Genomic DNA, 12,686 nt, shown 5'->3' on the forward strand with positions numbered 1-12,686 from the left:
TGTGATTTATGCTCTGGACTTTACCCGAGATCACTTCCTCACTTGACTCTTTCCCCACCCTATCCTGCTTCCCCGACTCCATAAGAGGCTTCTCTGACAGCAGTCTTTCACTCAGTCACGAGCATCTGAATCCCTGTCTCAGGCTCTGCTTCTAGGCAAAGCAGATAGCTCTAATGCTGGGAAGCTGAAAAAAGGCTCCCATGATGGAAATGAATATGTAGAGTATATATGATTTATAATCACTTAGTCTGACCTTGAGTTTAAAATTTTTTTTCAGATAGTAATACATTTACATGTTTCAAAAATTAAAAAGTATAAAATATGTGGTGAAAAATCTCTCTCCTAACCCCTTCCTTGTCTGCCCATTTGCCTCCTTTCATAGGTCACCACAGTTGTTAACTGCTTCTGTATTATTCCAGGAATTAAAAAAATGCATATACAAGCAAATACAGATTTATATTCTTTCCCCATCCCTTTTACACAAAGGATAGATTTCTATCCCCAGTGTTCTGCATCTTGCTTCACCCCCCCCGCCCCTGCCGCTTTACACTATATTTTGGAGGACTTTCCGTATGTTACATAGAGAGCATCTTCATTCTGTTTTTACAATGCACAGTATTCCACTGTAGGGACATACCATAGTTTTTGTAACCAGTACCCCTATTTATGGCCGTTTAGGTTATTTTCAATCTTTTGCTTCAATCTGACTTTTGAAAACTATTAGACCACATAAAGTTGCCTATATGATTCTCCACAATGTCGGTGTCCTACGTTATTAGTAGTCAGGTGTTCAAGAGGGATCTGATGTCTGAAATGATATATAAAAAAGCACATAAATTAGGAGGTGATGATTTTTTTTTTTAAAAAATGCTTCATTCAATAAAAGATTTACCAAAGTGTTCCCTTGGATGGAGAGTTAGTCTTAAAAATATGATTTAATCTTACAAAAATTTAAATTACCTTCATCTTTGCAGGAACACATCTAGTGTATTAAATAAAGCAAGCTGCTCCTATACTCATCATATACTGTATACGGAATTTGCAAGGACCGTTTAAGCATTAGTATTATTGTTCTGAAATATTGTTATAGTGAATGGGTATTGGTTAAGGTTTGGCAATCCCATTCTTGAATAAACATTTTTGTCAAAAGGGTACTTATTTTTATGAAATTCAATCTGGAATGATCCTTGGGGATCTTGAAAGATGTAGTTCACTTCTTAGAACCTGGCTTTGGAAAATATTTTGGCTTGGCATTGTAAATACTTTGTTTTTAATTTGAAAATCTTTTCAACTCTCTTTACCAGTTTTCTCTTTCAATTTGTTAGAATCCTATAACTAAGAGAATAATTAAGATTTTCTCCAAGAAGGAAGGAGGCATTCTGAATATTTTAAAAATCAATTTCCTAGAAACAAAAATTTTTTTTCTTCCAATTGCCGAGGACAGCCTAACGAAATTGGACTAACTCTTGTGACATTGCAAGTAGTTTTCTGAACGTTTTCTCCCTTTCTTGATATATCAGAACTGTATGGCATAAATTACTATTTCAGGTCCAAAATTTGTTGTTTTGGTTCACTTAAAGTAACACTTTACTGTTAATTTCCACCAATGTTACACCTAAACTGGTTGCAAATACAGAGAAGTGTTACCAATACTGTTTCCACAGAGCAGGGAAGCTGTAAAACGTTAATTGAACGGAAGAATTTGGTCTTTACAGATTAGTGGGTCTTTAGTTATCTCGGAAATTGGGATTTAAAAACTTTCACCCTACATATTATCCCTTTAAAGTGCAAAATAAAAATAGTAGTTTTTGCTGCTTTAGTGTATGCAGGTAAACATTAGTTCAGGTAAGAAAGGAATGTGTCACCTAAGGCGAGAGAGAGACCACTCTCATTACACTGGGGAGGAATTTTAACCGAAAGGGCACTTTCTAAATTTCCAGATGAGCCCACAGAAATGACAGACAGTGAAGAGTCACAGACTTTTTTGAACAGAATTTTGTGGCAAAACATGGAAAACAGGGAAAGCGTTTCATGTTTTATCCATGTGCTTGGTTGTGCCAATATTGGCTGAATGTTGCATAACAACACAGTAGCTGTACTTTCCGCAGCTGTCGTTTAAGGAATGTGGCAGATTTGCTCGACTTAAAAATTCTTCCAACAAAAATTCCATTTTTACTTTAGGAATTTTCTTAGGAATTGGAGAGAAGTCTCAGAGTTGCAGAGTTGAATGTTCTCTGCTATTTACTTGTCCCATCCGTCTCCCCTGATATTTTGGGCGAGAGGAGGGCACAGCTGGGGCTGGACAGGGGTGGGGAGGGGGGAGACTACGTGTTCCATGCAGGGTTGCAGTGTGTGAAGCTGATGGGCAAGTAGAATCAACTCTTGGAGTTGGGGAGGGAGGTGATCACCCCAAAACAAGACGAAGCACAGAAACAAGCCATCTGCCTAGTAAGGACTTGGGAAGCCAGTGGCGGGAAAGCAAGCCTGCAGGAATTCTGGAGCCCAAGTGCACTTTTATGCAGTTTCCTTGCAGGCTCTCATGGGCCACGAGTGCATCCAACTCTCCTTTCTCTCTTTCTTCACAGCTTCCTTTCACCAGTTGACCTGGAGTGGAACTCTGAAAATCTAAGAGCTCACTCATCTGGAATGTTAAGAGGCAGCATCTAGATAAGAGGGGTTTGGATTTCACGAGAGAAACAGGACTGCTTTTTCCTCATCATTTTTTTTTAACCTTCTATCAACTTGGCTTTTTAAAAAATTGTTGTAAAATATACATAACATAAATTTGCCATTTTAATCATTTTTAAGTGTACAGTTCTGTGGCATTAAGTACATTCACGGTGCTGTGCAACCATCATCACCCTCCACTTCCAGAACTTTTTCATCTTCCCGTACTGAAACTCTGTCCTCATTAAAAACTAACTCCCCATTCCCCCTGCCCCCAGCCCCTGGCAATCACCATTCTACTGTCTGTCTCTAGGTGCCTCCTGTAAACGGCCTCATCATTTTGTGAGAGCATAAAAATCGTCCATAGCCCTATTTGCTATGTACTTGCTGGCTGAAGGTTTGCACTTGAATGTAGATGCTACTGTGGGGACAGAAAGGAGAGTGTCTGTCCAGTTGGGCAAGTGCTGAGTGCAGACACACAGCACATCAACAACATGCACGTGTGTCCATGCAGACCGCCGGGCAACGGTTGAAGAGGAAGCTGCCATTTTAGACTGGAGTTTGGCATGGAGAGTCTCCATATTTCAGTTACTCACTGGTAGACAGAGGAAGTTGAATTTTAAAAGCTGTTTAATGAGGGAATGGTGAGGGCTGGGCAAACACGATTAGTCACAGAGCTCCCAGCCTAGGTTATTTATTCTTTGGAGGAGTCCAGCGCTGGTGAGTGGGATGGATTGCCGACTGGGAAGCTGAGTAAATTTGACCAAGAGGCCTAAACCAAGGGGGAAACTGGTCTCTTTATGAGCTCTATTGACACTGAATAGAAATGTGGGCTTAATTCCAATTTGTTTCCTAGCAAAATAAATACACAAATATCAAGGGAACTTCCTCGTTTTCAGAAAGAGGAAAGAGTTGAAGTTATTATAAGTATGAAAGGCAGATGAAAAGGAGATGAGTGGTTTTGAGGATACGATAAAAATATCTTGGTAGGCAGTTCCATGTAAATGTAAAAGGATACTCTGAAATCTTTCCTGGCTGCAAGGGCAAGGAGGAGTGAGTTACATTCCCCAGAAAGGTTGTGGGTGTGAGGATATTCGAGGATCTACTGGGCTTGGACACCAGACCAAGTCACAACATAAACCTTAGAAGTAACGCGTTTGTTTTTGCCAAAATCACGACAAACTCATCTCTCTTAAAGTGCCAACAATATGTTAAAGTCTAGATCCAAATATGCATCATGTAAATATTTATTGAATGGATGAGTGAACAATATATGTACTTTAGAACTATAAAGAGTTCCCAGTTTAAAGAAATCCTATGCATTTTAAGATACATCGATACATCAACACATCCTCTGTTCCTCCTCCCAACACATCCTCTGGACACTATTTAACTCTCAGATCTCATGGCTGCATTTGCTTTAATGAGGGATCTTAAGACAATGATGTGGACTCCTTCTGGTTAGGAGCTTAACTGTTACAACCAAGATTTTGCACTTTCAAGCACTGCCCACGAGCAGTGTCTATCTGTTATTACATATAACAAACCAAACATTTAAAAGTGAACTGAGAATTCAAGGTGGGTTCTTTCACGCTTCTAGTTTCTTGTAACGATTTTGATCATTTATTATTTATTTAATGTTTTCATGTCCTGATTCTAAAAAATAGCACATGCATATTGTAGAAAATTTAGGAAGTACAGATAGCTATTACAAAAAAATAAAAATCACTGGTAATCCACTATTCAGAGATAAATATTGCCATATTCTGATGTTTTTTCTCTAGTCTAATTTTTCTCTAAAAAATGGAGATGTACAGTTTAATATCTTCCTTCTTCATTTGACAGTTGATCATGAACATTTTTCTTGGCTATTAAAGATTTTCCAAACATGCTTATGATAATGATTGCATCATTTCATCATATGGTTGTACCATACTTTGTTTAACTATTCCTCTGGTGTCAGACATACAGATTCTTTCAAGTTTTTGTAATCAGAAATGGCTTTTTGATGAGCACATTTTTCCAATGATCTTTGACTTTCTCCTCAGGTCAGAATCCCTAGGATTGGGAATGAACAGTTTTTAAAGTTCTTAAAATACTGTACTACATTCTTTTCCCTCAATTACGCTCTTGCCAGCAGAGTATGAGAGTGCCTGTTAGTATTAGCCTTGAAACAGAGTAAGCACAAGAAACAAAACAAACTTTTCCACTTTGGCAGGTGTAAAATAATAATCTGAGAGTTGTTTGATTTTGCATTTCTATGATTGTTAGTTAGGCTGAAAAACTTCAATATGTTAATTGGTTATTTGTGTTTCTCCTGAAAATTGTCTGCTCATGTCCTTTGCCCACTTTTTTTCCTATTTGTTTGTTTGCCTTTTTTATGCTTGATAAGAGGTTTTTTTTGACGCTAAAAATATAGTTCTTTGTCACCAGTAGTAACTAATAGAACACTCAATAGGAAAACAGATGTTTGTGATAGCAGTACAAATTATAAAGTTCTTAGGAGGATTTTATGGAGAAAAATTTTAAACTTTACTGAAGGATCTGAATACATCGAAATCTTGCTACATTTATACTTAGGAAGACTTAACACTCTAGAGATATAAATTCTCCCTAGGTTAAGTTATAAATTCAGTATAATTAAAAACAAAAACCTTTGCAGCATTTTTTTGGAACTCAACAGCAACTGACTCTAAAATTAATATGAAACAATGAAAGTGCACAAAAATCTTAAATAATTTTGAAAAAGAACAAAAGATGGTGGGAGGGGGGAGGGAGACACCCATCCTACCAGATATCAAGACATAGTCCAAAATTACAACAATTTGAAAAGAATGGTATTGGCACAGAAGTAGACAAACTAATCCATGAAACAGAATAGAGACCCCACCCCCCCAAAAAAGAGCCATTGATATATAAAATGGCTTGTTTCACAAATCAATTGGGAAAAGACCAACCATATTCAATAAACAGTGTTGGGACCATTGGCTCTCCACATGGAAAAAAGGTAAAATTAGATCCCTACCTCATATCCCAAAATAAATTCTGCTACATTAAGGTCCTAAAGGTTAAAACAACAACAACAGCAGCAAAACAAACAATGCTCTAAAAGGGAAGAGAACGTAAGAAGAAGCTCTTATGACCTAGTGCATGCAGTTACTATCTCTTGCCTGACCTTCCAACTCATCTCCCTGGTTTCTCTCCTGCCTCCCTCCACCTGTTCTCTGTACTGCAGTACACAGTGACCTTTCTAAATTGTAAGCAAGATACGGTCTCTTTCCTGCCTCTCTACAGTGGCCCACTGGTGGCTCCTGCCCTGCCTGACTCTCTCGCTTCATTTCCCACCACTTGCCCCTGCTCACTGAATTCCAGCCCTACTGGCCTCCTTGCTGATTGTTTCTCAAACACTTCAAACATCTTGGTCATCTCAGGACCTCTTCTCTGGCTTTTCCCTCTGTCTGGAATGCTCTGGCCCCTGATATGTGCATAGCTTATTCCTTCCCTCCATCCAGCTCTCTGCCCCGAGTGGTGTTCCCGACCACCCTAGGTAAAGTAGCTCCCTTGTCCCTCTCTATCCACTTACCCTTGTTTACTTTTCTTCACAGCACCTTCACCCCCTGACAGTAAATTCTATGTTTATGTAAGCCCCACAAGGGCAGGGGCCTTGTCTGTCTTATTTATTACTATAAATAATGGTAGAAAAAGAATGAAGTGACACTCAATAATCACTTGTTCAATGAATGAATGAATGATCTTGGGTTAGATTCTTTCCATCTCTCCCTCCTTCCTTCTTGCCTTCCTTCCTTCTTTTTCTCCATCCCTCCATTTTCCCTCTTTTTCTCCCTTAATCTCTCTCTCTTTCAACGAGAAATAAAAAGCACAAAGCATAAAGGAAGAGACTGACAAATTTGTGTATCAAAATGTAAAGTGTCTATTTGGCATATGATATCACAAAAATGTTAAAAGCCATAAGATGAACAATAAAAGACATTCAAAACTGACAAATATTAGTATTCAGAATATCCAGGGCCGGCCCCGTGGCTTGGCGGTTGAGTGCTCGCGCTCCACTGCTGGCAGCCCAGGTTCGGATCCCGGGCGCGCACCGACGCACCCCTTCTCCGGCCATGCTGAGGCCGCGTCCCACGTACAGCAACTGGAAGGATGTGCATCTATGACATATGACTGTCTACTGGGGCTTTGGGGGAAAAAAATAAAAAAAAAAGAATATACAAGAGTTCTTACAAATCAATAAGAAAAAGACAAATAACACAATAGTAATGAATAAAAAATATGGTAATTCACAGAGGAGGAGACACTAAGGACTATTACCCGTAGGGATGAAAGCACAAAGGAAAAAGGTTGGAATTTAAAAAATTTAGAGTCTTGGAGGAGGGGCCCAGGGAGCTCAGACTTAGACTTCTGAGGAGGTAGGGGCTGACTGGCTGGTACTGGGGTCTTTGAGCTCAAAGGGAGCATGATGAGCTTGTTCTGGGGGTGTTGGAAAGATTGTAATCTGGAATCTACTACTATTACTGACATGAATCACCATTGCTGGGGTGAAGAAGAATTACTAGATTAATGCTGACAGGCGCAGGAAGTAAATAGAAAGACGCATTGACTTCTTTCTTTCCCAGAATTCTAGTTTTCTTCTATTGGCAAAGTCAAGACAGGGAGCGGCCGGCAAAGGAGAAACATGGTTTACAGTCTCAGCCTCAGCATCACAAAGTGGTATATAGAAGACAGGGCTTGGAGCTGAGAAAAAAATAGCTTAACAACTGACACTCCCCTGTTTTGTGAGTCTTTTTGTGATACAGGTTCTTGCCTCTGCGGGGGGCCAGATATACCTTCTCCCCAACCCTGGCAGCTAGAGTGTGATCTAGGTCATTTGAATGGACTTTGAATCTTAAGGGAGTGATATCAAGATTGAGGAAGAGTTGAAAAATTACTCCTGGTGGAAACAGCCATATTGAGAGTCCAGAGGTGGAGGTCTCTAACATGCAGGGGTGGTAGGACCAGCGGTGGCACCTAATAAGACTGTTCTTGTGCCATAACTTGGCTGTGCTCCCTCCTGTCTGGTTGCCCTTGTACTTGCCTGTCTTATGAGACTGTCTCCAGACTTTCCTTCTAGACTTTAATAACCCAATAACCAGTATATCCTTTTTCTGCTTACTTACATTCAACTACTCAAACTGATAAAAAAAATCATGCATGTGAATTTTTAACAAATGACTGGAAGAAAACATCATAAAATATCAACAGTTGTTAATTCTGGGTAATGGGACTATAGGAATTTGTTATACTTTTCTTTGTATTTTTGTAACTTTTAAGTTTCTCAAAAACACGACAAATTAAAAGTTAACAATCATGTGAAAATTACTTTAAAAATTTCATAAAAGGCGGAAATCAGCTAAATACTCACCCATATATTTCCCTAGATTTTAAAAAATGCATTTAACTCTCAAATATATCTGAAAATTAATTGGTAGATATAGGAAGTGAAGCCTACATCTGGAAAATTTTCCCCAAATAGTCAATTTTCCCAGTGTCTAATTTCCTATTCCCATTTGCCAAGTAATACTAACTTGAGTTAGTTTTTGAAAGTTGTCATGCATTTTAGGGGTATTTTTCTGGTACTTTACAAATCTTTTAGTAATAGGTTTGGACAAGCTGTATTAGTACCAGCCAGAGCTACGTACCATTTTAAACCCTGAATTCCAACTATTTATTCACTTCCATACTCTCCTACTGCAGCTTGGGTTTTCCGGGAAGCAGGCTCTGAGACAGAGTTTAGTGGGCAGGATGTTTATTAAACGCTCCCTTGGAGTCAACACCTGTGGAAGGGAGGGGAACGATGCAGGAGTGCACAGAAGGAGAAGTTGACCTGCAAAGCAGGCCCAGCGACAGCTTAGGCCAATCACTCAGGGAGCTGTGTGACTAAAATGGGCCAAAGTTGTCCTGTGTTTGGCCCAAATGGCCAGCCCTTTATATCCCTGCCTTTCCAGGGTTTGGGCTGCCTTGGAATGGGTCTGCCTCTGCCGGGAGGGTCTCTGCAGCTGAGGTGGTCCCTGGAGGAGCCGGCAGCACTCCCAGCAATGGAGACAACCAGCCCTTCACCAAAGGGGCTTCTGGGGGTGTGGCTCTGTGTCCACACCACATGCTCTAACATTCGAGAAGCACATTCTACTAGTCAGGCCTGTGCACATTCACATTTGTTATATCACACAATTCTCACAGCACTCTGAGGTATGGGTTGTGTTTTGCATTTTACACATGAGGTAACTTGGCTTGTGTTTGTTTTTCCTGATGAAAACCCAACATGGGGCAATATTCCACAGGTGGCCAGCTACTTGGAGCAGCCTGCCTGCTTAGGCAGAGGAAGAGAGCCAGCTTTAATGGTGAGTGTCAAAAATTTGAACTTGATGTTCTGCTTTTAACTTCCTCTTGTACCCTAGGGTAATCACTCTTCTCTCCTTGCTCTCGTTCCCTCTTTCATTTTAGTTTATAATTTTTTAAAGATGTATAAGTTGAAACATGACTAGTGACAGCTGTAAGGGATTCTCATTTCTCTTTTCCTATAAAGGCTTTTGCAATGGGGTGGGTTGTCTTGACCTGATAGGTACAAGCAGGATTGTACCAAAGAATCCATGTCTGCTCCTCTGCCTTGTTGCCCCAGACTTGCTTCCCTGCCCTTCATTGAATTTCTCATCAGTCAGCAACTGGATGTCCCAGGCACATGGAACACAGAGGTGACTCAATTTGTTATCTGATGATCCGGAAAGTTAACACCAGCAGGGCAGTGCTTTAGTATCATCACGAAAAGCAAATCGGTACCTATTAGAACTTTGGAAAACATTTCTGCTGGGGAGGTGGCGACCACAGCTCTCTATGTGAGCAGTTTGACAGGAGACTGAGGAAAGCCAGGTATCAGGAGAAAACCAGTGGGAATGAGGCAAACAAAGCATCATGGAGCAGGAGAGAGGCTGGAGCGCATTTCAGGACGGGCTCTCACATCAACTGATGAGGCTGAAGCCAGCTCTTTGGGCCTTGATTTCTTTCTCTATAAAGGTTCCTCAAAGCTCCGTGTTTCTATAGAGGGTCACTTGGAAAGAGAGGCATCGCATTAGTGAAGACACAAAATTTAAAAAAATGTATAAAAGCATAAAAGATGAAGCAAAGGGATTGTATTAGATGTTCCTATTACTTTGGTTCTTTTAATCATATGAAACTGCTAAAGCAGTCCAATTCTTTCCACGTTAAGATTTGATGATCATGTGAACGGATGGGGGAAGGGAGGATGGCTCAGTATTTCAGAAAAGGAAGACTCGGTCCATTTTCTTGGTGAGTGTTATAAAGCTGAGTCTTGAGATGGCCATCTTTATACTTGGAAAGGGTAAAACTGCCGTTTTCACAATGAAAGGAAGGTTCTGATGAACTTGGCACAATATAGAGAGAATTATAAATTCTTGGATATAGCAGATTGTGGCTCATGTTTACTAAAAATACTTTGTTGGCCCAAATAAAATGATGAGAGAATAATAATTCAGATGAGTAGAGGCACAAGAGGTGGAATTACCAGAGGGGAAGGGGGGAGGGAGGAGGGCGAAAGGGATAATTGGGCACAAGTGTGTGGTGATGGGTTGTAGTTAGTATTTGGGTGGTGAACACGATGTAATCTATGCAGAAATAGAAGTATAATGATGTACACCTGAAATTTATACAATGTTACAAACCAATGTTACTGCAATAAACAAAAAATTTAAAAAAAAATGCAAAGATAAAGACTTAGTAGAGACTCTCTGCTACAATAATTTAAAGGAAATGTAGGCCTCTACCTTTTATTTAGTAAAAGTAACGAGCTCAAGGACATTAGTGCAGCGCCCTAGCTTCAGATTCCAGGCCCCAACTTACTAGCTTTATGTCTTTGGGACATCTGCTGAAACCTCTTTGAGCCTTAGTTTATTCAGCTGTAAAATGGAGATAATGTTAGTACCTATCCTTTTGAGGCTTCAAAGCACCTGCACAGTGACTGACACAAAACAGAAGCTCAAAAATATTAGAAGAATATAAATCTGAAATGAATGCCTTCATTTTTACAAAGCTATTCTGAAAATGGTAGCAATTACAGGACAGATGATAGGGATGCAAAATGAGGAGGTCTGACTAATGTAACTAAAGTCATCCACAAAATCAATCGTGGAGATCTTAGCACAGGGAAGAGAAGCCAAGATTTGAAATTCTATATTCTAGACATTATGCCATTTTACGCCAGAACTCCAAAGCTTCATTACTATTTCCTGTTGCTTTAAATATTTCATTAATTACTATGTCCTCTGAGGATGAATTAACAAAATTCCGTCTAGACTCGTGAGTGTAGAAATCATCTTATTTTTATAAAGATTTTAAATGGTTACATTTTGAGTAAATACACATGCAGCAGGATATTCATGTAATTGATTCTCTTATCTTGGGAAAAAGGTTAATCAAACGCCCTGTTTGAGAAAGAGATAGAAAACAGTACTTACTGTTTGTGCTTCTTTAAAATGCTTTCCTGGTGTTATCAGTTGGTTGACTCAAAATGTGACCTTATCCTGAGGGCAACGAACCAAATCCTTTCTGTCTAACTCGAAAACATATATATATATATATATAAAATTTTTCCCCTTCAGGCCATTTTGGCTATTTAACTCTGTAGTAGTCTCTGCTATACCTGTTCTGAATTATCTAGAATGGAATGTTTCTTTTGGCTCCTTCCTTTCTCTTTGTTGCTTAAGTAGTTTGTTGTGTGTAAATATGTACATATGAGTGTGTGTGTGAATAAAATACTATGATAACACTTCACCTTAAACGAAGGCAGCAATGCAGCAACCTGACCTTTCGGGAACTTGGTGGAGAACTAATAAATAAGGAAAACAGGCCTCTGAGTGGCTAAACTAGCTATCATTCAATCCTTGAACAAAAGCTGGTGCATTTTATTATAGGAAAGCTTCCCAGACCCTTATTTAGCGCTTGTTTATTTACTTAACACACAATTCTTATCCACACGATTATCTGCCCTCACTCCTATCCCCAGCAGTTCACAACAAATTAGAAGCAGCAAATTTGAAGTGTTGTTTTGGGAAAGCACATTCACAGGGTGGGGTGGTGGTTTGTGTAAGCTGATAGCTTATAGGAAGGGGGGAGAATGAAAAATTATAAAGCAGTCACAAGGACTAAAAAATCACAGCAATCTGGGACCATTTAGTGTTGGGGCAAATACACTCTGAGGGCATCAGTTTTATATAGAAGAGAACAATTATTAGAATTCATAATTCTTTTCAAATCCCAAATCAATAAAGAAAGGTCAGATTATGTTTAGAGGTAGAAAATGCAAGACAATAGGTAATAAGGTTTCAAAATATTTCAGTCTGAATTGATGAAAAGATTTTAGACAGGTTGATTGAGGCATAATTTACATACCATTAAATTCATCCTTTTTAGGTGTATACATAGTTCTATGAATTTTGAGAAGTGTATACAGTTGTGTAACTACAGTGTGTAACCTTTCAAGTCTGGCTTCTTTTGCTTGGCATAACGCTTAAGATTCATCTATGCAAACTGATTAAAATTTAAAAAAATATTTTGTGCTTAAAACTGGAAGAACGTGCTCATCACCTAAGGTTTTCTGATAACTGAGATTTGCTCTACAGCTGATATAAAAATAGTGAGTTCTCCTAAAATAAATCCATGCTGTGGGAAAACAGGCAGCAGGATCCACCACTGGTGGGGAGAGGAAATTGGTACAAACTTCCTTGTTCTTTCCTACGTTTTTCCTTCTCTCCTTTTCTCCTTGTCAAACGAACACACCAGAAAACCTGTGGTAAGTGCCCAGCATATTGTCTGGCACACAAGAGGTGTTCAATAAAAACTCATTCCTTTCCCCTTAACCTTTCTATTCTTCTCTGTTTATACCTCCCTTTCTCTTTTTTATTCCCACACCCTTCAGTACTCTCCCTTCTAGCTGCTTTCTAGGTCAGCCAAGG

Source organism: Diceros bicornis, chromosome X, assembly GCF_020826845.1.
Source record: "Diceros bicornis minor isolate mBicDic1 chromosome X, mDicBic1.mat.cur, whole genome shotgun sequence".
NCBI classification, from domain to species: Eukaryota; Metazoa; Chordata; class Mammalia; order Perissodactyla; family Rhinocerotidae; genus Diceros; species Diceros bicornis.